This window comes from Odocoileus virginianus, chromosome 14 (assembly GCF_023699985.2).
Source record: "Odocoileus virginianus isolate 20LAN1187 ecotype Illinois chromosome 14, Ovbor_1.2, whole genome shotgun sequence".
Taxonomy (NCBI): Eukaryota; Metazoa; Chordata; class Mammalia; order Artiodactyla; family Cervidae; genus Odocoileus; species Odocoileus virginianus.
This window is the reverse complement of record NC_069687.1, coordinates 37,486,775-37,506,529: the sequence shown is the minus strand read 5'-3', so window position 1 is coordinate 37,506,529 and position 19,755 is coordinate 37,486,775. Positions and strand designations below refer to the sequence as shown.

Here is a 19,755-nt window from a genome sequence, read left to right as displayed (position 1 = left end):
CCAGGCCTGCCCCCACCTTCCCATGCTCCCACCCCCACCTCTAGCCCCTTCACGCACACACCACACACACACATGTGGTCTTTCTCCAGTAGAGGGAGGTAAGACATCAGGAGAGCCCCAAATGCAGTCAGATTCTTTCTGTCTCACACACACACACACACACTTATGCTCTTTGTTCATAGGAGCAGGATTAGACTCAACTACTGCTACATCACGTCAGTCGTGTCCGACTCTGGTTTACTGAGCCCTCATATATCGTACAAAACGCTTCCTCATTTTTGATATTTAATGATTCCAGGTGTGGGTTATACCTTGAGAAAAGCTAAATATTAGATGTGTTCCCTTTCCAATCTTTTCTTATTGAAAGGGTTAAATGTTGAACTCATAATTTTTAGGGTGAAGTCAGGTTATCTTTCTCTAATCAAACACTCAGATTTTTAAGTAATTGACTTTGATCCTTAAAATTTGAGGGTTTTTTTTTCCCCTTTCCAAGCCTTTTTTTTCTTCCAATCTTCTTTTAAAAAAATATCCATAAGAAAGTTACTTTTGCATTTTGGGTAGCTAAATTTAAAACAGTAATTTTAAAAACATGTGAGTGTATCTTGGTCAATAGGGCAGCAGCTGGAATTCCACTGTAAAGCCTGTCAGTGGGGCCGAGACCATCTTTCAGCAGCTGCTGTAGATTTGTTAGCCCTCTGACTGTTGACAAAGAATCAGTTGCTGTCATTTGATATTGAATAATTTTCAGGGTTAATTTTCTTCTGCTCATCTCTCATATTTTTTGAAGTTTGGTGTCATTGTATGGGGATTATTAGACCCTTGTCGTTCCCAGTGAGGATGCTGAGGTCCCAGGAGTTCTGCTTCCATCCCAAGGACAGCTCTGCTGTGCTGTGCCTATCACTTTCGGGGCTCTTCCTACTGACCCCGAGTCCCCTGTGTTCCAAGGTCAGATGCTTGAGAAAGAACATGATGAAACAGCCAAGAGGAACTTAGAGGTCAGAGCTCTCTGTTCTCCTCTGGCTTGGATCCACCTCCCCCATGGGACCTTAAGTCTGGCGGGCCTCAGAATTACCAAAGACGTGAAGCTAACCAACCTTGGCCTTCTCCTCATCAGAAGAGTCCTCTTTCCTCCGGTTCCTGAACTCTCCAGCTTTCTCTAGCAATCTGAAGTTCAATGACTAAACCACAACGTAATGAATGATGGTAGTAAGTAGCATGGAGTACCTCGTGTTGGGGGCACGCTCGACCTATGTTAGATACTCTATTTACTCCTCAAGGAAACCTATGAAGATTATTATGCTAATTTATTTGTGATGGGGCTGAGTTTCTGTGAGGTTCAGCTGCTTGTCTAAGATCATTCATCGATTAGAGTCTGGATTTGATTCCAGACTTCGAAGTGTGTTCCCTGCAGGATACTGTGAGAATGGCCACCTTCCTCGGGGATTGCAGGACAAGCACTCTCACCCGGCATATGGAGTCCATTAAGATACTGTGTTCCAGCCAGGCTGTGCCATCACGTAGGTGTGTGACTGTGAAAGTCTCCTAACCTTCAGAACACCAGCGTCCTCCTCTATAGGGTGAAGGTTTCAGCCACATCTCAGGCCCCTGCTGTGCCAAGGTCCCCCGAATCTACTCACAGAGAGGAAGGAGGCGTTGCATCTGTAAGCTCCCGGGAGAAGGGAAGGTTAAGTAGTGGAGGGGGAGGCTGATCAGGTTTTCTCGCAGTTTCGGAGGCATGGGTGCAGGCTGGACTCTGATAAACTGCACATGTAGATGAGCGATGTGCCAGAGGCAGACTGGGGACAAGTCTGACGGCCCTCCAGTTGGTGGAGTGAAAGCTGGAGGCCCTGTTCTGCGTCTCCATCATCTTCCTTCACCCTGCCCTTCTCCTCTTTAGCCCACCTGTCCTTGAGCTGAGGTCCCCACAGGCTTCGGTAACCTTTGAGTGGGAGTCAACAATGCCAGGGGCAGGCTGTAGGTGGGGAAGGAAGGAAACAAACACCTGGGCTCTGGGCTCCACCCAAATAGATTCCTCTCCTCGCCATTGGGAGCCAGACCCTTCTGCTCCCTGGAGCCTCATGTTCCTGTGCTAACTAGATCCTCTTCTCACCCTTCCCAGCGCTCCTTGTCACCCGAACTTCTCCAGGGCAGTGCAACGGGCCTACCTGTACCTGAACTCCCTGCATCCATCCCTACAACTTGCCCAGAAGAACATTTTCCCAAAGCCTGTGTCGCCGGCCTGTGAGCTGCTCTCTGAACACCCAGAGCAAAAGCTGTGACCGAACCAGATTCCTTTGCCTGATGTTCAGCAAGCCAAACGCTGAGAGGCTGAGGTTTGCTGCACAGAAAGGGTTTACTCACGAGACAGTCAAGTGGGAAAATGGGAAAACAAATCTCAAGACCCCTTGCTGGAGGCGAGGAGCCCGGTATATCTATGGGATAAAGCTGAGCCCTGGGGAGTGTGGGTGAAGGTGATTGGAAATGAGAAAAGGTGAGGCAATCATTGTCCTGCATAGCTGAAACTAATCAAAGCCTGTCGCCTGGGCTACATGTTCAGAAAATGGTGATGGTAGCACCTTCTGAGGGTGAATTTTGAACCCTCTGATGTCAAAATGTCATGGAACGGACACACAAATAGCCAGTTGAAGGGTTGGTGATCTTAACCAGTCCTGACTGGCTCAAGCTCAAACTAGACACAGCTGACTCAAAAAAGTTCCTGAAAAACAGCGTGGCAAACAATTAGGCTACGTGACACTTGGAGTTTTTTTTTTTTTTGCAAGTTTTTCCTAGCCACAATTAAAGCGAGCTTGATCAGTGAAGGCAGGTTACAGGTTTAGTAGATTCTGGCTGATAATTATGTTCTGTTTCAAAGCTGCTATTTGTTGAAGGTCTGTTAATGTCCTAGGCATTTTAATAGCAGCCTTAGGTAGGTTATCTAACTTGATTTATTCCTTACTACCCTGTGAGTCAGCTAGCATTACCGCATTTGCATTTGAGAAAACTGTTGTTTAGAGTCTGAGCTGCCCAGTTAACCAGCTAGTGAAAGGCAGAGACCATAGTCCTATTACTTTTCCTGATTGAGAGAAGAACTTTGCTTTCTCAAGGCTATTTATCAGGACTGTGCTTTCTTAACTAAAAGTTAAAATGTATATCCTTTTTTAATCAATATTTTTTTAAATTGAAGTATACTTGATTTACACTGTTCTGTTAACTTCTGCTGCTGCTGCTGCTGCTAAGTCGCTTCAGTCGTGTCTGACTCTGTGCGACCCCATAGACGGCAGCCCACCAGGCTCCCCCGTCCCTGGGATTCTCCAGGCAAGAACACTGGAGTGGGTTACCATTTCCTTCTCCAATGCATGAAAGTGAAAAGTGAAAGTGAAGTCGCTCAGTCGTGTCCGACTCTGCTTGACAGCAAAGTGATTCAATTATACATATATGTGCATTCTTTTTAATGTTCTTTTCCACTGTGCTGTATCATAGGATGTTAAATACAGCTCCCTGTGCTATGCAATAGGACCTTGTTGTTTACCCATTCTGTATATAGAAACTTACACCTGCTAACCCCAGCCTCCTACTCCTTTTCTTTCCCCGGTGTTCTCTCCCGTGGCAACCACCTGTCTGTTCTGTGTGTCGGTTTCACAGGTTCATTTGAAACACGCCTTCTCATCAGATATAGTGTGCAATGGGGCCTCTAATAGAACATCCGAGGTCATGATTGTCTCAGATGAAGTGGGACTGTGTTGGCATCCATATTTCACAACTATCTCTTGTCCCATCTCCCACAAGCCCCACGCTGGAGGATGAGTATCAGCCAGCCATTAGGAAGGAAGGGATGTGGTGAAATAAGTCATCCCAGTCAGGCTGCTGTGTTGGCTGAGCTGTGTTTTGTTTTACTCTGTGGTGAACAGGGAAGGGCCTCAAATCACGGAGTAGCTTGAGAGATTTCCTTTTTTCCTGTCACTGTTTTTAGGGGGATGTCAGCATGTGCGTGCATGCTAAGTCACTTCAGTCGTGTCCGACTCTTTGCGACCCCATGGACTGTAGCCCCACCAGGCTCCTCTGTCCATGGGATTCTCCAGGAGTGGGTTGCCGTGCCCTCCTCCAGGGGATCTTCCCGACCCAGGGATGGAACCCCCACCTCTTAATGTCTTCTGCATTGGCGGGCAGGTTCTTTACCACGTGTGCCACCTGGGAAACCTGAATGTTAGCAATATGCTATTGCTAATTTGACAAGCATTCTTTTCCTCTTGAGCAAGGCACCCAAAGCCCCAGTTTTCCAGCAGGTTCAAAGCCCACCTGTGTCTGCACTCTTGCCAAAGCAGCACTGTGTGATTGCCTGTTAACTTCGTTCTCCTCTTTAGTAATAGACTTTGTAAAGGAAGGTGATTAACCCAAAAGAAAGTGTGGTGGGGTTTCTGGCTGGGAGGGTTTTCCGATTCCTCTGAAATCACACACCAGATGCCGCCTCCTGCTCCAGGAGTGAGTAAAGTGAGTCCTGGGCTTAAGGAGAGCCCTCCAGGTGGGGAGGAGATAACAGACCCAGGAATGCTCGCATCTCCCCACCCCCACTCAGCTTTCTTTTGGATTATACCTGAGGCAGGTGGCCCAGGCCCGGAGGGGTTTTAAAGTAACAGCTTGATGGTCTGCCCGCTGAGATTGCCTTCCCTGGATGGAGGCCTGGTTTCTTACTGCCGCAGACTGAGACCCGTGCCCCCCACTTCCTGTGTTCAACTCTGACCGCTGGGCTGCTCTTTCTCCTCTGTGGCCTGAGAAAGAGGACATGGGAAAAGGAAGGGTGATGTCTTGGAGGAGCTAGAAGCTCTGCAGTTTTCACTGGGGTAGGGAGGGGATATTCTGAGGGTAGATTCTGGATCTTAGATATTTGGGAATCTGAGGGTAGAAGAAAGGGTGTGGAAGAAAAGAAGACATCCGTCAGACCTATAGGATCTGGAAAAAGAGGTCACAGCACTGCAGTTAGGGGACCCGTGTCCCAGGCCTGGTGAAGGGGGTGACACCAGCCCACAAGGGTGCCTTCAAGTCAGTTAAAAGACTTTTGATTTTAATGTTATACCAAGGAACTGACTTTAGATTTGTTAATCTTCCACTGCATGAAATACTTGAATTTTCTCAGTCGTCTTTGCTGTTTATTCATTTCTGAGCACCTTTTAATATGGGTGAGAGAAAGGATGTAAACACACCGCAGCCCCCACACACAGGTACATTTACTCCTAATAAACCACTGAGACCAGGCTCCTGGTGGGCATGGGCGACCTGCCTTTGGTCAGGTCTCTGAGGCTGAGTTTCCTCCTAGGAAAGTGTGGGAGAAAATACCCGCCTTGCTTTTCATATACAGCTGTTGTGAGGATTCCGTGGGCTAGTAGATTATTCATTTATGTTTTTCTCAACAGATATTTATCAAAAGCCTAATCTGTGCCCACCCTCCTCCAAACTTTGGGGGTTCTCAGTGAACCAGATAGACGAGAAACCTAATGTCAAACCACTTACATTCCATAATGCATCCATGGTTTTCAATTGGTTTTCAATTAAAAATTAGGTTATTTGTTATAATCTTACCTGGAAATCCAATATGTAAAATAAGTAGAAAGGAAATAAGATCAGGGATTAAAGTTCTGCCTGTTTCTCTCAGCCCCAGTTTCCCCAGGGGACTTTGGGAACACCGTTTGGAGTGCTTTTAGAAATTTCTTCACATTCACTCAGCGTGTGAGAACTCATTGACTCCCGACTTTGCAAATAGTGTATGGGTGGGGCCACCCAGAGCCCTTATGCTGGTGAGACTAGCATCGGAAGGAGCCTTCACCCTGGGCCTGCATAGTAAAAGGAGGGAGTGATCATTGGTGAGAGCTGCTGAGATTTAGTGAGAGCTGCAGCCAGTGGAGAAGCTGCTTGCGTGGCTTCAGCAGAGGGACGCAGCTGCTGCCAGACCAAAGCCGGGCTGGAAGGGGCTCTGATCTCTGCTCCTCCCCCTCCCTTCTTCCCTCCCATTTCCGGCCAGTGTACTCCAGGGGTGGAATCGATCCAGAAGCCGGAGGCAAGGAACCCCTCCTGGTGCAGGCACAGAGCAAGGCGGGGATGGGTGGGGAGTTGACCTATCACCCCTGACAGTGCCCTGCGCTGTGCCAGGCACCCTGCAAGGTGCTGCAGATACAAGATGGGTGAGCCGCAGCCCTGTTCTAGAACACAAGTCAATAGTAACACCAGGAGAGTGTGACGAAGACAAGCGCTGGCTTAGAATCATGTCCAGATGAAAATCAAACAACAGCTCAGAAAGAATCTAGAAGTTGGAATCCTCACACATAGCTCGACTTCTATGCACCAGTAACCTCTGGACCAAAAACCTCATTGATAATTGATGCCTTCTTGTCTGTTTTTCTGACAGGGTCCTGCCAGGGAAATGCATACCCTCGATCCTTCGATATTCAGCGACCTGGTCTCCTTGTCAGTAAAGACTGTTTTACTGATAGCATTAAAAGGTGTCGTCAATAACATAGTAGTAAGGAGTAGAGACAGACTCCCACGGCACCCCCATCCATGTGTCACGCCAGCTCAAGATGTTCTGTCATCTCAGAGGAGGCAAAACAGCTGCAACTGTGCAAAATACGATAAACCACAAAACAAAGTTGTACATGACATCTGCTACTTAAATAGTGAAACCTGAGCTGCAGCTTTATGGGTTTGGCAAACATGCCATGTGTGTGTATCCTTCTGAACACTGAAGATGAAGATACACTATGTGTGGACTGGCTCCTGCATTAGCTGATTTCTTTCCCATCTCAGTTTGTCTCCATCATGGAGTAGAAGTGGAGATGGGTATGGCAGGACTCCTGTCACCTAAGCACTGGTGACCCCTCTCCTGCAGTGACTGGCCCAAGAAGCCCCAGGGGTTTGCTGGTTCCCTGAGCCCACTGAGGGACCACCTGCTGACCAAGAGTGTACAAGAAATTTCAGCCTAAATATTGTAGCTCAGTCTCAAATTGAAGCTCCGCTGGGATTGTTAGGGAAAATGGAAATAAATTCTCAATCAGAGGGATGAAAAGAATTGGTTTTGGTCAGAAAAGATTTGTTGATGTTTCTAAATGCCAGCAAACACATGGCCGAAAAAGACTCTGAGATTCCATGATTCTGATGTGATTTTTGGAAGAATTTGAAACTAAGTCATTTCGTTAGCTGACCCTGAGTACCAGTTCTTTAAGGAAAAGGAAAAGGAAAAGGGACACATATTTTGGCAACATTCCTCCTGTGGCTGAGCCAGCCTGAGCCTCTGGGAAGGCCGGGGAGGTTTCAGTGAATTCTGTGGGCTCCCTTTGCAAAGCAAAACATGACAGAGGTGGCGATTGTGAATTCCTTTCTGAGCAGCAATTGAGACCAAAAGAGCAGAAAGTTCGTTTTGGAACACAGGCTGTTCTAGTTGATTTTGTTCTCGGGGTGCTATTTCCATTCACCCAACTGAGCTTTTTAAATGTGCACAGTAGAGAAGAGATCCAGCTGGGAGGGTGGGGAGAGGAGCCCCAGGAGGAGACAGCAGCGCACACGTTGTTCAGCAGACGCACCAGCGCAGCCAGGGCCATGAGGGGTGTCGGCCGGGTTCTCGGGCTGATGAGGGCTCTGCTCCGCTTCCGTCCAGGCTGCTCCTTGTGAGGAAAGCTGTGGCTCCTCCTTGTCACCAGGGACTTGGCAGGAACAAGGTGTTCCATGTTCCTGAGGAAAGAGTTCGTGAACCTGAGGTTCCTTAGCAAGTAACGAGAGTTAGCATGCTTAGAGTGTCAGGCTTCTTGATTGTCTTTTCCGGGACTTTGTAAATGGTACATTTTTTTTTCTTTGAAAACTGGAGGTTTAAAGGGCCAGTTTTATTCATGGAAGGCTTTCTTGGTGGCTCAGATGGTAAAGAATCCTCCTGAAATGCAGGAGACCCGGGTTCAGTCCCTGGGTCGGGAAGGTCCCCTGGAGAAGGAAATGGCAACCCACTCTGAAATTCTTGCCTCGAGAATCCTATGGACAGAGGAGGCTGGTGGGCTACAGTCCATGGGGTCGCAAAGAGTCAGACACGACCGAATCTAAGACTTTATTCATGGGAAACTGGCTGGAAGAATGCTGTTGGGGTTAAGTGCCAAAGCACAGCTTCCTTCTCTTTTCCGCCTTTGAATGGAGTTAACGCATTTCGGCACTGAGTGTTGAAAAATAGGCCAGGGAAACTGCAGCTGGGCCTGTCAGAGAGCGAGGCAGGGAGCCCCTGACTCTGGGCGGGACAGGTGGGAAGGGGGTCGGGGTAGGGGGCAGGATGAGGAGGGGGAGAAGCGGGGCACTAGCATCTTCTGCTCCCAGTTTTCTTCATACAAAAGAAGGAATCCCCTCCTCATCTCCCTGTTTCTCTCCACACACACCCCCACCTTGATCCTGGGTTGGGTGCCCTTCCACCAACTACTCATGTGTGCCTTAGGCAGGTTACACAACTTTCTGTTAAAGGGAAATAGTTTTTAGGCATTCTGAGAATTCCTGGAGACAGTCCATCAGAAGCTCTTAGAGTCGTGGAGAAAACAGTAGTTTCTTGGCAAATGCTGATAGACATCAGGGCACCTCTTCCTGCTTCCGAGTCCTTCTGATTTCCCCGAGGCCCTTTGGTCACTGACTTGAGGCTGAGGGGTCCTGGGTACAAGCAGTTAACTGGGGAAGTGGAGAGGAAGAATTTGTCCATAGAGTCCTCACTTCTGGAAGCTGGTGAGGTCAGTGACAACAGCTGACCCAGAGACCATAGTAAGCATTGAGGATTCAGTGATAAGGGGCCCTTGCTTCTTCTTTTTATTTTTTTTTCCAGTTTTCCCACTAAGTTTTATTTGGGCAGACCTGAGGACAGAGGGCCTGCACCTACAAGAAGGTGTTGGGCCTCTCGGTGGTGAAGCGTGGCTTGTGCTGGCGACGGAGGACCTGGTGGGGCAGTGGGAACTTGATCTTGGAGTCGTGGAACTGCTTGACCACTGGTCAGGGCACTTGCTGGCTGCGATCTCCTTCACCTTCATGATCTGGATTGAGGGCCCAGGCTCGGTGCTGGGCACCCATGTCTCAGTAGCACTGGGTGACTGCGCCAGCTGTGGTCAGGTCCTGGCACTCCCGGTACATGTTGTGGGTGCCACTGCGGGAGTCATAGCATAGCCAGATGCTGAAGTTCTTCACTTGCAGGGGAGATTTCTCCAACACCTGTCCACGGCAGATGATTTCCCCTGAGGATTTCTTCATCTTCAACTGAAACATAAAGTACCAGAAGCGGGACTTAGCAACAACATGATTAGGTGCAAAAATTCTCATGCGATAGAGGGGTGGCATGCAGCATTTGGGGGTCAGCAGGCAGCGCCCCACCACCTTATACTCTCGAAGCATCCCTGAGGCCTTCATGGCACTCTATCCACTATTGCCGCCACCCTTGGAAAGGCCAGTGTATGCTGTTGATTGGGCCACACCGAGGGTGTGCTGAGGCCCACAGATCTGTAGAGGGTGATGATATGTAAGAAAGAAACTACCCTGATGCAGAGAGAAGTACGTATAATGAACAGTAGTAGAAAGTGAGGGACTACCTATAGGTTAGGTGTAACTCCAAAACTCAAGACTTGAAAAGACTCATTTGAGCTTGACCTGAGGCCATAGAGGCTTCCCAGGTGACACTAGTGGTAAAGAGCCCACTTGCCAATACAGGAGATGTGGGTTCAACCTGGGTGGGGAAAATCCCCTTATGTAGGAAATGGCAACCCATTCCAGTGTTTTTGCCTGGGAAATTCCATGGACCAAGGAGACTGGCGGGCTAGTCTGTGGGACTGCAAAGAGTCAGACACAATGGAGTGACTGAGCACTTGAGGCTGTAGAAATGACTTTATTTCCCCAGTAGAACTGGGAACTAAACACAGTGGAACAGGGAAGAGCAGCAGGCCTTTGTAGGGAGAGTTTTGAGATGGAAAGGGTTAAGGTCAGAGATCAAGCAGAAGCAATCATTGCTGTCATTTTCACCATCAATAGCAAATATTTGCTGAATCTCTGGACAATTTTATCTCATAAGCAACACCCATGGACTTTGAAATCAGACTATTTACATGGAACAACCCTACTTGTATAGTGTGTTTACTGTAATTTTTCAGTGAAAACATTTATACTGATTGAGGGGGTTTGCATGATAAATCTGTACTGAAGAGAAATGCATAGGAGAAATAGGATAAAGGTTACAATATTAATATTAAAAATGTTGCACTCCCCCCTCCCCCACACTGAAGCATGAAATATGAAATGCTCCTTTAGCCTCTATGGCAAAGACAGTGCAATGCATTCACCAAGTTGTATGACATTCAGTTCCTGGGCAAACAAGCAAATTACATTCCCAGTGCTCTTGCATCTAGTTGGAACTGTGAGGCTAGTTCTGGTCAGTTGAATATTAGTAGAAGTGATACAGTCATTTATGTTTCCTAGATCTTCTACTCTTCTTTTTCCTTTCCAGGAGGCAGAGCCACAGATGGAAGGAGACTGGATCCTGCCCAATCAATATCAGAATGAGTGGACTAGAAATAAAAGCAGCTGTGGCTTGATGAAATTTTAGGGTTGTTTGTTGTAGAAGCCAGTGTTAATGACCCTGGATAGTACTGCCTCAGAGAGCAAAAATAAGCAATATTGAAATTCTATTATTAGAGTAACCATGGTGTTTCAGAGCAGTAATAAATTTCTTTTGCCTTAAGATTTTGGGATGTTCCTGCTAAAGTGAGAATATAGGAGTATTAATATATTAAGTGACTGAAGTTCATGATATTTGCTGCAGTCAGAGACACATAGAAAGGTGTGGATTTGTTCATTCATTTATTCAGTATTGAACAGGCACCTACTGTGTGCTAGACAATGGCTAGATGCTAGAAGTACTGACAGTTTTTCTGATTGGGAGTTTGTGAAGGGTTTGTTCATTGGGATGGAGATTTTTTTTAGATCTAAATGAGAACCATCCGCTCGCTGGGGTGTTTGCTCCCTAGTTTTTGTTTCTCGGTCACACCCAGCGAGGGCAAGGGAAGAGTTCCAAACTATGAGCATCTGGGCCCACTCTTGGCGGTGCAAGTGGAGACAACTCCTTGGCAGAGAGGCCCTGGACTGAGAGTGGGGAGGAGAGGAAATCCTTGTGTATCCAAGTTGGTGGGTAGGAGAGGCCTGTTCACTCATTTATGTTCGTTAAGACCGTCACGATTGGAGCCTGAAGGACTTCTGGGGAGCTCTGGATTCCTTGGAATTAGAATCTGTTAGAAGGTCTTGATGTCTAAAAATGATCATTGGTATTAAAATAAGCAAAAGAAGCAGTGCAGTTTTTTCCCACCTGTAGTTGTATGTCCTTTGGAATTCTTTTAGCCTTCTTAGTGTGATGGACATTCTGAATAATGGGGTGAGGGACTGAAGCAGAAATTTAAAATATCATATGAGCAAATTCCATATGTATAGAAAGAGATAAAAGAATTACCTAACCGTTGACAGTTGTTTCACTTTTATGCATGCAGTCTTCCTTAAGAGAAGGATGAATGACCTAATAATTTTTTCTGTTTTTTTCATGTGGACCATTTTTAAAGTCTTTATTGAATTTGTTACAATATTGTTCCTGTTTATGTTTTGTTTTTTTTGACAGTGGGATCTTAGCTCCCCGGCCAGGGATTGAACCTGCACCCCTTGCATTGGAAGATAAAGTCTTAACCACTGGACCACCAGGGAAGTCCCTGTCTACTCTTAATTGTCAAGGATGAGACTCAAACAAGCTGATATCCTGGGAAAGGGGACAGAACATTTTGTATTTGATGAAGAGAGCCCTTCACTTAATATGTGGAGTTCTGGAGAAGCAGAGACCAATTGCATAAAGAGATCAGGCCTTCCTATGAGAAAGAAATGGGAATATTCTAGATCTGCTGAAAGCAGACTCCCGTTAGGCTGAACTGGAAGGCGGTTGAAGGTAGGAACACTTCCTAGATGACATGTTCACCCTGGCATGATTTTAAGCTTTTACAGAAAAAAAATGGCTGAGCATCAGAGGGTGGACTTGTGCCTGCCAAATGGAAGAGATGAAACCTTGGAACTATAACCCAGAGCAGGGATGAGCAATCATTAGCTGGAGCAGGGCCAGGAATGACTGGTACCAGTGGGCTGATGACAGCGTCTAGTTCTTTCTCTCCCTCTTTCATCATTTGATTTCTGGACGCTCCTTGTGCTCTTGGACAATAAGGGGTGTGTATTGTGAAACTGTGAGGGGGGAGGAGGCAGTGCTTGAGAGGACAGAAGGGGTATACAAAACTTGGAACAATTAAGTAAAAAAAAAAAAATCATATTTTCACTCACAATAGTTTGCAGGGGTCATGTAGACCATGCCAGCCTTCAGTATTTCTAAATGAAGAATGGGATTGAAATCTAGCCCCTAAATACATGCATTAAAGGAATATAGGGTGTGTAGCTATGGTGAAACAGATAATGGGCACAGAATCTGTAGCTGCCCTTTGAGCTTGGTCTGGCCTGAACATGTGAACAAGATGAATAATACATAAGAACAATGAGATCTATTCATTTATCCAAGCTAGTTTTGAGAAACAGAAACCAAATTATCGTTGTTGCAGTACTGACTTAAAGGAGAACAATAATTCATTTAAAACAGGTTCTTTGAAACTAGTTAACATACAGACTTCTTTTAAGGGAAAATGTTTTACAGATTTCCACCACTGACTTAAATTATCTCTACGATAATGATATAGTCTTTCTTTCCTTTCTTTTCTCCTTTTTTCTTGTGCTTGGGGACTCGTGGTGGTGTTTTATTTGCTAGGTCGTGTCCAACTCTTGTGACCCCATGGACTACTATAGTCTGCCAATCTTCTCTGTCCATGAGATTCTTCAGGCAAGAATACTGGAGTGGCTTGCCATTTCCTTCTCCAGGGGATCTTCCTGACCCAGGGATCGAACCCGGGTCTCCATGGAGATTCTTGAGTTTCTGATTTTTTAAAATCAGATTTGGGGAATTTCAACCATTATCTCTTCAATCTTTTCTTTTATCACCACATTCACCCCAGTTAATCCAATAACATATAATTAAGTTGCTTGAAGTTGTTCCATAGCTCACTGATACTCTGTTTTATTTTTTCAGTTTTTCCCATTTCTCAGGGACTACTATCCTGTACAACCTGATGCCCAGTGTCTGAAAATCATTGTTTTATATGTTTTCAGCCTGTTTCTTTTTTTTTTTTTCCAGTAATTCCAACAGGAAGGCACAGGTCTTGGCTATTTCAAGGTGAATGAAAGGTGAATGAAACCATCAAGAGTAACTTTCAAAACTTCTCTCTCAAAAAATAGGAACCATCTCTCTCCCAGAAGCCTTCAGGAAATGTCTCTTTCAGGTTCACTATCATTAATGGCCATGTGTTGACTGCAAAGCCATAATTCTTGCAGCACATGACTAGCTCTGTGGTTCTGCTCAAACAACTCACCTGCCTCATACCCTCCCCAGCCACCAAAGTCCTGCCTTAGAGAAGCGCAGTCTCCTCATCACAGACCCTGGGGCAGTTTTGGGCACAGAGAGAAGCCTTGCTGCTTGAAGGATACTCATGAGACCATCAGTATGGATACCACCTGGAAGTTTGTTAGAAATACAGAATTTCAGGCCTCCCCCTCCTCAACCTACTCAATCAGAATCTGTAGTTTAATAAGACCCCTGCATGCTCCATGTGTGGAGAAGGAAATGGCAGTCCACTCCAGTATTCTTGTCTGGAGAATCCCGTGGACAGAGGAGCCTGGCAGGCTACAGTCCACAGGGTTGCAGAGTTGGACATGACTAGCGACTGAACAACAACAAAATGCTTCATGTGCATATTAAAGTTTGAGAAGTGCCATATTTAGATCTAGGTGTCCTTCTGTGACTTCTCAGAGTCCTCTCTAGGGTAGTGGTTCTCTAACTCAACAGCAGATGACCTGGGCAGTTTTGATCATTCCAGTGAGGTGTGTCTAACCATCTTATCGATGTTGTGACTCTTGTTAAGGTTGTATTGTCAACAAACATGTCTTCTTCAGACTTTTCACAACCTGGAGTCACACAGGAAAGTTTATCTCTGAAGATCCCAGGTGCACCGCCGCATTGGATAAGCACAAGCTAGACACGAATATCCAAGGGGTGTGGCCTTGAATGTCAGAAGCACTGTACTTATGCTGTTACACTGGGGTTATTAGGAGGCTACAAATCATGATACTTTCAGGATCTTCACAGATAATATACTTCATTCTGTAATAGCTTAGGAACGTAGGCGTTATCTTATGGAAAGATGATAGTGACAGGTCTGAAATCTGACTTTCAGTTTTCTAATTTACAGGGCAAGAAAACTAGTTTCTCTAGACCTCACATTTTTGTAAATGAAAGGGATTAGACTGCTAGTGAAAGTGAAAGTGTTAGTCACTCAGTTGTGTTCAACTGTTTGTGACCACATGGACTGTAGCCCACCAGGCTCCTCTCTCCATGGAATTCTCCAGGCAAGAATACTGGAGTGGGTTGCCATTCCCTTCTCCAGGGGACCTTCCTGACCCAGGGATTGACCTGAGTCACCTGCATTGGTATGTGGATTCTTTATCAACTGAGCCACCGGGGAAGTCCAGATAATCTCTTTACTGTAGCTGTAAAACTTGACTGTGATCATGCAGACCACACTCTGTGTCAGTTTATGAAGACTGAAAGTGATAAACATGGACTGACAGAGACTTGGAAAGGACTTTGAACGACTACTAAGATTACTCCTCCAGAAGCATCTCAGTGATCATCACAAAGCAGGACACGAAGCTCACTGTGACCTGGTGAGACAGGCTATGACTGTAGTTATGAGACTGACTCATGTGCTCAAAGTTGAGATGCCTTACAGGGACACTACTTATAGAAACAGAAAGAAACATTCTGTCTACTTCTGCTTCTGCAGAGGTTGAGGTCTTACCTAGACAAGTATGAGCTTTGCTGGTTCAGCTTCTTCATTTAGTGAAGGTTCAGTGATTGTGGCTTGATATGTGTTCAAGAAAGAGCACATAAAAAAGAAGCTTTTTTTAAAAAAAATTAATTGCAAAGTATTTTGAAAATACATGTAAATCCATGGCTGATTCATATCAATGTATGGCAAAAATCACTACAATATTGTGAAGTAATTAGCCTCCAACTAATATAAATAAATGAAAAAAAAATACAGAAAATAATAGATACTAACAAATTCTAACATTTTGTCATATTTCCTTTAGATCCTTTCTTTTCTCTATAGAAATTACTTACACCTACAATTAGTCACAACCATTCCTATGTTTACTCTAAAAGCATGATTTTGAAGTTCTCTCCCTTTGAAATTAGAGATTGTAATTTTATAGCTATTACTCTTACATTTAAAAAATACTCTAAAAAGCCAAAATTGATATGTCTACCCTATTTCTGAGCAAAATAATGACTTTAGAATTCTGTTAATTTAAATCACCTTCTCTATTTCCTATTTTTTAAATATCTTAGTTTTACTTCATTTGAATTCCTCACTTCAGTAGTCATTATTATTACCTTTACTTCAGATAGTGAATGAGTATTTCCCAAAGTACTTACCAAGTTCTTTGATCCATACTGGTTTTTGATCTCCACATGTTTCTTTTCTATTAAATTGTCTTTTTCTAAAGTACATTCTTTAGTAGTTCTTTCAGGGGCTGTTTGAAAACACACACTTTGTTTTATCCATCCTCTTGAATGATATTGGCAGATATTTTTCCTCAGCACTTTCTGTTATCTTGTGGTCTTTGTTTTTTCCTGTTGAGAAGTCTGCTTTAGTCTAACTGTTACTTTGTAGGCCATCTATTTTTGTTGTTGTCTTTCTGAATACTAAAATTTTCTTATCACTGGTGTTATCCAATTTTACTTGGATGACTCTAAGTGTGGATTTTTACTAGTTTAGCTTAGTATTTATTGTGATTCTTAAATCTGAACATTTAAGTCTTTCATTGATTCTGGAAAATTCTTATTAACTATTGCCTCTCCCCCCCAATCCTCTGTTCCTTCCTTTGTGATTTCTAGACATTGTCTCAACTCCTCTACTTCAGTAGTTAATTTTGCGTACTTCCTGGAGAATATGGATTTTACCAAGTACTGACTCCCTTTAATTCCTACCCCAAACTACAGATGTATTAACATATGCACCTCTTTTCATTTCAAGACACAGGTTTTGGTGTGAAAATCAAGTTCATATTTGTGTTCCATTATTACTAGGTGTATGCAGGTCAGGAAGCAACAGTTAGAACTGGACATGGAACAACAGACTGGTTCCAAATAGAAAAAGGAGTATGTCAAGGCTGTATATTGTCACCCTGCTTATTTAACTTTACATGCAGAGTACATCATGAGAAATGCTGGGCTGGAAGAAGCACAAGCTGGAATTGAGATTGCTGGGAGGAATATCAATAACCTCAGATATGCAGATGACACCACCCTTATGGCAGAAAGTGAAGAGGAACTAAAAAACCTCTTGAAAAGTGAAAGAGGAGAGTGAAAAGTTTGGCTTAAAGCTCAACATTCAGAAAGCTAAGATCATGGCATCCGGTCCCATCACTTGATGGCAAATAGATGGGGAAACAGTGGAAACAGTGGCTGACTTTATTTTTGGGGGCTCCAAAATCACTGCAGATGGGATTGCAGCCATGAAATTAAAAGACACTCCTTGGAAGGAAAGTTATGACCAATGTAGACAACATATTAAAAAGGAGAGACACTACTTTGCCAATAAAGGTTCGTCTAGTCAAGGCTATGGTTTTTCCAATGGTCATATATGGATGTGAGAGTTGGACTATAAAGAAATCTGAGTGCTGAAGAATTGATGCTTTTGAACTGTGGTGTTGGAGAAGACTCTGGAGAGTCCCTTGGATTGCAAGGAGATCCAACCAGTTCATCCTCAAGGAGATCAGTCCTGGGTGTTCATTGGCAGAACTGATTTTGAAGCTGGAACTCCAATACTTTGGCCACCTGATGCAAAGAGCTGACTCATTTGAAAAGACCCTGATGCTGGGAAAGATTGAGGGCAGGAGGAGAAGGGGATGACAGAGGATGAGATGGTTAGATGGCATCACCGACTCAATGGACATGAGTTTGGGTGGACTTCAGGAGTTGGTGATGGACAGAGAGGCCTGGTGTGCTGTGGTTCATGGGTTCGCAAAGAGTCGGACATGACTGCGCGACTGAACTGAACTGATTACTGGATGTTAGTTAACAATTTTCAAACCTCAGTTTTAAACTTAAACAGAGGTCCTCAGTGAAGATAAGTATCTAGCAGATGATAATTAAAAAATTGTCATCATATCATTTGCTCAAGGCAAATTCCTACAACATCTCCTCTGCAATTTTCAAAATTCTCTTTTTCTCTAGTATTTTCAACTTTTTCACCTCTACTCAGTGCCACCTGGAATACTATAATAATATCCATGGTTCTTTTCTTCCAAAACAACAAGTGCTATCTGTACCCTGAGATCTCCCTCCAGTTATCACCCTTTTATCTTCCTTTCTCTGAAAGGCTTTCTGCTACATTCTGCAAATTATCCTTCCCAAATCACTTTTCAACCAACTTTTTGTCTTTTTTCACAAACTTAGCTGTGGGTTGCTCTATAACATAGGGAGCTCAGCCTGGTGCTGTGACGACTCGAGGGGTGGGCTGGTAGTGGGGTGGGAGGGAGGGGACGTATGTATACTTAAGACTGATTCATATTGTTGTACGGCAGGAACCAGCACAACATTGTAAAGCAATTACACTTCAGTTAAAAATAATAATAAAAAAATTCTGTATTTAAACAAATCTTACTTTTGCATGTAATCAGTCACTTTAATTATGACGGTAATAACTATACTGAGCCCTTGCTTTTTGCTAGGCATCGGGCTAAGTGCTTCATACCAGTGTCCCATTTAATCTTCATAACAACAAGTAAGTAACAGTGAAGTAAGAACAATTATTATTACTATTCTACAGATGTTGAACTTGAGATTTAGAGAAATTGAACAATGTGTCTGAGTCATATGGGAAGTTGGGACTTGAAGCCAAAATTCCTTGAAACCAACTAATCGGAGTCACTAGATTAAGCTGCCTGTGCTACTTGCAGGATTCCAATTACATCAGCAATCAGAGTCCTCAGTATTTAAGCCCGCCAGGTTTTCTGATATTTGTAGTCCATAGTGTCCTGTAGTTGACCTAGACTATAATGCTTTAAGTTCCTTAAGGGCTGGGTCTCTGGTTTGCTTCACTTTTGTATTTGTATTTTTTATGTATTTATTTTTGGCTGCATCGGGTCTTAGTTGTGGCACACAGGATCCTCCTTGCAGCTCTCAATCTCCTCTCTAGTTGAGGTGCATGGGCTCAGTAGTTGTTGCTCTAAGGCTTAGTTGCCCTGAGGCATTGGGAATCTTCCCAAACCCACATCCCCTGCATTGGCAAGCGGATTCTTAACCACTGGACCACCAGGGAAATCTCATGTTTTGTATTTTTAATTGTTAGCACCTAGCACAATGACTCGAACACAGTAGGTATTTGAATTTATCTTGAATGAAAGATTTTATTCTTTACCATTTCTGTTTGTTAGGCCCTCCTTCGACTATTCCATTCATTTGAACATTTAATCCAGTGATTTTTCTGGAGCAAAGAGGTGGCAGAGCCTCTCTGAGGAAGAGGGGCTCATGTGTGAAATGTTCTGATCTATAGTCAGATGCATGGTCATTGAACCATTTGCCCCCTAGGAAGAGCTCATGTCTAAATCACCTGGCAGAGCTTTTCAAACCTATATATTCCTTTACTGTCATCTTGATTCTCCTCTCTATGGGGCATGTTCTCCAAGTGTCCTGACTGAGCCACTGAAAGAAATATGTTATAACCTTCCTGTGTATTCAGTTCAGTTCAGTTCAGTTACCCAGTTGTGTCCTACTCTTTGTGACCCCATAGACTGCAGTATGCCAGGTTTCCCTGTCCATCACGAACTCTTGGAGCTTACTCAAACTCATGTCCGTTGAGTTGGTGATGCCATCCAACCATCTCCTCCTTTGTTGTCCCCTTATCCTCCCGCCTTCAATCATTCCCAGCATCAGGGTCTTTTCAAATGAGTCAGTTCTTCACATCAGGTGGCCAAAGGATTGGAGTTTCAACTTCAGCATCAGTCCTTCCAATGAATATTCAGGACTGATCTCCTTTAGGATGGACTGGTTGGATCTCCTTGCAGTCCAGGGGACTCTTAAGAGTTTTCTCCAACACCACAGTTCAAAAGCATCAATTTTTCGGTGCTCAGCTTTCTTTATAGTCCAACTCTCACATCCATAAAACACTACTGGAAAAACCAAAGCTTTGACTGTGTATTGAAGATGAAGTCGCTCAGTTGTGTCTGACTCTTTGAGACCTCACGGACTGTAGCCTACCAGGCTCTTCCATCCATGGGATTTTCCAGGCAAGAGTACTGGAGTGGGTTGACTGTGTATTAGGAGGACAAAAAACTTCAGAACCCCTGAAAATTAGGTACTGTGTATTCCTACTTAAATATTCCATGCACACAAATTTTGTCATTTCATATTCCTGAACTTCTCAGGAATTCCTTTTTCATCATGGAGATGTTAGACTCATAGAAAGAACTAGACAGGACCTAATATTACCTGGTCCATGTTTCATATTTCATTGATAAGGAACCTGAGGCCTTGAGAATTTAAGCAGTGCTTCTGTGGTTGTATCCTTTGCAATG

General features: G+C 44.3%; 1 long non-coding RNA gene and 1 pseudogene across 1 annotated transcript; one reads left to right on the top strand and one right to left on the bottom strand.

The window, feature by feature from the left end:
• The first annotated feature begins 164 nt into the window (after window positions 1–164).
• LOC139038253 (uncharacterized) lies at window positions 165–17,688 on the top strand. The gene is made up of 4 exons (XR_011491205.1): window positions 165–1,661; window positions 2,120–2,491; window positions 11,651–11,968; window positions 13,250–17,688. It is a non-coding gene; the product is annotated as an uncharacterized lncRNA (long non-coding RNA).
• Window positions 7,058–9,438, bottom strand: LOC139038252 (large ribosomal subunit protein eL20 pseudogene; annotated as a pseudogene).
• Window positions 17,689–19,755: the final 2,067 nt, after the last annotated feature.